Below are 5,644 nucleotides of genomic sequence, written 5' to 3' on the forward strand. Positions count from 1 at the left end.
GCTTTTCAAGCGAGACGCCGTGCACATCTCTACTGCGTCAGTTACGAGTGCGTGTGCCCGTTGCTTGGATTTGCTAATCGCAAGTGCATCTAGAACGGTGAACAGTGCAGTTGGCATTGCGTTAGCGGGGCTTTCTTGCCAAGTTTATCGGGCTTAGCGAAGAAAAGACGCGTTTTTTTTGTTGTTGTTCCGTGTTTTCCTAGCGTGTCTTTTATTTCTATTTGTGCAGGAACAATGGCGTTGTGTACAAAAGACTTTTGCGACAACTTCAAAAGCTTTGGATCTCTCGTAGTGTTCCAACTAGTGTGACCGAACTGAGCATGTATGGTTAGAACAGACGGCTAAGCCTTACGGTGTGATGGATTTTCGACATTACGGCGTGTAGGAGCCATGAGCAGTGGCCGAACCCAACTTAAGCGATAAGTCGGGGCAACAACACTGTGGCTACAGATTGCGGCCATGAAGTGTTCATGAAACCCGGCGATGAAATTTTATTGAGCCTAGCAGAACTCCATGGTACTGCTACAACCGGTTTACTCAATTGCCCTGAACTTTGCTGTAACACTGCCGGAGACAAGATATGAAAAGTTATAAATTTTTCTGGGCATCGGTGTTTCAACGTCGTGACGTCCGAAAAGAAAAAGGGTACTTTGTATATTGCTTCACTGTTTCCATGTTTACTACAGAAGGCAAAGGTATCTAAAACTGGTGCTAAAGTTTCGTCCTGTTGAAGGGCCTTGTGATTTGACTGTTCGCCGTGTTGTTTTAGAATTTTTAGCTGTGCTAGTTGATAATTCATTTTGGTAAGAGCTTCAGGGGCAAGAAAAACATTCATACACACGAACACCCAAAAAACTAGCCAACACTCCTGTTTTCACAAAGCATCTTGCGTGAAAACGGGGTTCCTTTATTTATTAGTGTGTGCATTCTTGCGCTCTTAGCTTTGATTGCTACTGTCTAGAGGTTGCTGAAATTGTTAGCTGGTATGTTACGCAGAAACGCACTGCTGTGCAGTGAATCACTGATATATATCATCTGTGTTTCTACAGAACTATTACAAAATAAAGTAGTGTTTTGTTTGAAGCACTCTACGAGTGCTTTCCTCATTTTCTGACAACATAAATAAGTTACAGACCGCAAACGGTGCTGCTCAGAAAAAGTATGAGAACCATAGCGCAAATTTACAGAGCCAAGGACAAAACATTTACACGCAACACGTGCGCCTTGTCCTTGTCTCATAAATTTGCGCTCTGATTGTCATATGTGTAACCAACTAGCCCATCAACCTCCAATACGGAAAAAGTAATTTGCCTGCACACACTGCAGGGGTGCACTCTAAGCTACAACCTACAAGCAACGCCTCCTTAGGAGGCGTTGCTACAAGAAAACAAAGCAAGCGAGTTCATTTCCCATCGCCTTGTATTTTTGCTTTTGGGGCAAAAGATTACGTAAAAAATGGCATTATATGACAACCTTCATTCAAGGCCCGATCAATAGAGGAGCTACCTTGGTTGCTCACACGGTTCTTTAGCAAAGTTACGAGCTTTCTTTATGCAAATTAATTTTTGTGAGCTCAATTATTTTCGTTATACAACGTTCTCGCGAGTTCAACTCTTTTGTTACCGCGAGGAAATGGTCGTTTTTTTTTCTATAAATCTCACAGAAAACAACTTTGCCTCAGCGAATATTAACCTAGAAAGAATTGCAGTGTATAGCAGACTGCAGGCAACCAGTAGCGTAGGTAAAAGTTTTGTACACGCACGAACATACATAAAGCCATAAAAAAATTCATCTTTACGTACAACATGGGGTCAAAAAAGACCTTCCGCGGGAAGTGAGGGAACATATCATAGTACCCCCATTACCTAGAAATATGCATCCTGAGCATCACCAAGATCGAAGGATAGAAAGGGCGAAAACGCTGCCTAAAAAGTTCAGCAACGATCGGGACGTGATCTATGTAGATGCAGCGGAATACGAGAATGGCCGAAACATGGCCATAGTAGCAACGAATATTCAAGGGGACTCCAAGGTCAGTGTCGCTATACGTACAGGAAAGGCAGAAGTGGCGGAGGAGGGGGCTATAGCACTAGCCTCCACAAAAGCCCACGTCATAATCAGCGACTCCAGAACCGCTGTTAAAAATTACGCGAAGGGAAGGATCTCGCCGGAAGCGCTAAGAATTCTAGCTAACTTTCGCGCCGAGCGGATTGATCATATTATATGGGCGCCGGCTCACTCCTCCCTCTCCGGGAACGAAATCGCGCACGACCTGGCTCGAGAACAGGCAGGCCGAACAGGTGCTGCGCGCAGCCCGGGGACGGAGAGAGACCGCATGGTTTGTTACGAGGAGGTCACAAAACACTACAGGCTAGGAAGGGCTCGCTTTCCCCCGGCACGCACTTCGCTAAGCAAGCAGCAGGCGACGGCATGGAGCCTCTTACAGACGAACACGTTCCCGAATCCGGTCGCGTCCACTACCCGGAGTTATACCCCGATATGTGTAGGTTTTGCAATCGAAGGGCGGACCTGAATCATATATTGTGGGCTTGCCTCAGAGTGCCAGGGCAAGACAGAACATACACTAACGGAGAGCAGTGGGAGATCGCACTGCTAAGCCCAGACCCAGAAGTGCAACTCCAAGTCCTTCGGCAAGCCGACGGTGCCGCCAGAGCTCAAGGACTCATGGCTGCCACCTAGGGAAGGGAGCCTATCCCTCAAATCTTGCCGTTTTAAATAAAATTTATTTCCTCCTCCTTTACGCCCCTGTAGACACCGATAGAATGCTCCCGAAACCTGCGCTGCAAAGCAAACTTACTGAAATTAATGTAACACAAGAAAACGCGAAGTATCACCCTTCTAGTGCTGGTTGGAAAAAAGTACGAGTAAAGTGGGATCTGAAAAAAAAAAGAAAAAAAAATACATTAGCACTAAAAACTAAATTAGAATATACATATCAAAGATAAATAACGTGGGATGGTCAGAAGAAAACATGGCTGATCCCTCTGTCATAGGAATCGGTATAACACGAAAGTGAAACGTGTCTTCACAGACGTAGTTGAGCGTTTGTTGTGCATTCTTTCGCCCCAAGCGCGAAGGAATGAATGCTACAGCATCAAATTGTAATGTTACGCGAAGAACGGCAAGCCGCTCGAAACTTGCAATGCGCTGCTCAAGCAGAAAGGACGCGCGGAACGAACATATATACACAGGATGAGCGCGAACTGTCACAGTTGTAACTTATTTCTGTGTGAGCAGCGCGCTCCTTTCGCAAAAGCGGCCGCTGCAGTGAGCGAGGTTACCTTCGTGCTCTCAACGGAAACTTGCAGGCAGAGCGCAAGACGTACAAACCACCGAGATCGCGAGATAAGCGCCCGCACGAGCGACCACGCCCTGTCGTGGCGCGCGCTAATCCGCGTAGGGGACGACATTTAAAGCGCGCTCTTCGAGCCCTTCGCGCCATCTTGCTACTGATAACGAAAACCGCCGATCTCCGAGTACCGCCACCGGCAAATGGTGTACATAAACAGCTCGCCGTTAGCATAGCAGAGAACATGCTGTCTGTGACGGAGTCGTTTCGCCCTGCGCGCTGGCGATCGAGAGGTCGTAAGTTCGACTCCCGGTGACGGTACTTTCTCTTGTAGTTTTTTCTTTGCCATAGGTTTAGTCTTTATGTTTTACAACGTCATATCTGTGACGGAAATGCGTCAGTGGAGCCGTGGTGGACCCCAGCATAAAACACTTTCGTGTTAAAAAAAATTCTCATTACATCGCCGTATACAAATGAGAACCTACAGACGCGATATTGCTTCATCGCCCGTACTATGCGGTGAAACATTTCCTAGTTTTATTTTTTTAGTTACGAAGCACGGGTGCGGAAAGGTTGTTCTTTGCTCGTGTTTGCTGGCCCCGCAACAATGATTTTTATTCTTTGCGGCCGTTTAGATTGTTCGCTCACAACCAGCACCGCCTGCACCGCAACGACGCCGCAATGCCTGCGACACGCGCGTTTAACGCTATTGCGTTAAAGCCTCCTGTACTCGAAGCCAGCGTTCACCAGTGAACAGTTGGAGCCTCTGTTGTACCGTCAGTTGCTTAACGTTAAAAAAAAAAGAAAAGCAAATCGCCAGGCCTGCGCGGAACACGCAGTACAGTCAAAGCGAAAGCTGGATGAGCTGCCTGGAATGCGGTAGCTGGAGAGCTCACAAACCGGGCGCCATCGGAAGAGCTGTCCAACCCAGACGATGCACTAACAGAACCACTCAACTACACTGAAACGCTACAACATTATCGACAAAGCCGTATGTACTTCCCACCACCACACAAATCACTCAAACCGAGAGGACGCTGTTGCCTGGCGGCAGCTTCAGACTAATTCCTTCCCCTGCCTTTACATCCTTCATCTCTTCCACCCCACACAATATCCCTCATACTGCCCCTATTGTGGAGCAAAGCCCACGGTGTATCACTGCACCTGGGAATGTCCACAACCACCGGGCTGCCGCCCTATTCCTTCACCCTCACAATCCTCCTGGGAGACTGCGCTGACCATGCTCAGAGCCGCAGGAGCAGCGTCCGCTGATCTAGCGGGCACGTGTTGTGGCGCGAGCCAATGGGGCCCTGAACTAAGGGCTCCACCCAACGAGGATGATCCTTGAGGCCTGCACAAATAGAAGTTTTCTCTCTCTCTCTTTCTATAGAGCCCGTTGTAGATTCTCTTGGGGAAACTAATACAAGTACACATGCAAGGTACCCACTACGCCATAAATCATCGCAAATTTCATGAAGTAGGGAAGCACCCACTATGCCATTTTTCGTCATTCGTCGGAGAAGCGATCTGTAAGGCATTATGTGCACTTGTTTGTGATGTGGCTGATGACGATGAAGAATTATGGCTGTGCCTTTCGTAATGGGTTGGAAGCAATCAGCGGCCCGGTCACTCGTTGCGCATTTCGCATTGTGCGACACCTGGTTGTTATTTTACTCTTACATATGTTAACATGATTGCTTGCCCGACATGACAAGTGTATAGGGCATTTTTGCGAAGAATTTTCATCACCATCATGGCTCTGTGGTAGAATACTGGACTGCCATGCAGCGGTCCCGGGTTGAAATCTCATCTGTTCCTAGAATTCGTTTTCTCACTTCATTGTTTTTTTAATTCGCGCGAGAGCGGTTACGGACAACTACGGCGCCGAAATGGGCCTTTGTGATCTCATAAGAGCTTTCACTGTTATATAAGGGCCCCAAACACCATCCCTGTCGCCAGAGCCGTGGCCGAGAGCACAGAATGGCTGCTTACCACTGGCGGTGGGTGGAAGCAAAGAATAACATGCAGCACCGGTAGTATCTGTCGCTCCGGTTGACGCCATCGCTTGATGTTGAAATCGTGGTCAAGGGCATGGAACCTTATCCACTTTTACAGGTGCTCATGCTTGGTTGATGATGATAATAATAATAATCAGTGGGGTTTTACGTCCGAAAACCACGGTTTAATTATGAGAGACATCGTAGTGGAGGGCTCCGGAAATTTTGTCCATCTGGTGTTGTTTAACGTGCACCTAAATCTAAGTACACGTGCCTCAAGCATTTTCGCCTCCATTGAAAATGCGGCCGCCGTGGCCGGGATTCGATCCCGCGACCT

General features: G+C 47.7%; 1 protein-coding gene across 1 annotated transcript in view; it reads left to right on the forward strand.

Moving 5' to 3' along the window:
* The window catches only part of LOC119393169 (uncharacterized), a 32,607-nt gene extending 31,551 nt beyond the window's left edge, over positions 1-1,056 (forward strand). Inside the window, exon 2 of the mRNA XM_037660002.2 lies at positions 1-1,056. This exon is cut by the window's left edge and continues 350 nt beyond it. The gene's annotated coding sequence lies outside the window, so the exon portion shown is untranslated.
* Positions 1,057-5,644: the final 4,588 nt, after the last annotated feature.

This window comes from Rhipicephalus sanguineus, chromosome 5 (assembly GCF_013339695.2).
Source record: "Rhipicephalus sanguineus isolate Rsan-2018 chromosome 5, BIME_Rsan_1.4, whole genome shotgun sequence".
In the NCBI taxonomy this organism is placed as follows: Eukaryota; Metazoa; Arthropoda; class Arachnida; order Ixodida; family Ixodidae; genus Rhipicephalus; species Rhipicephalus sanguineus.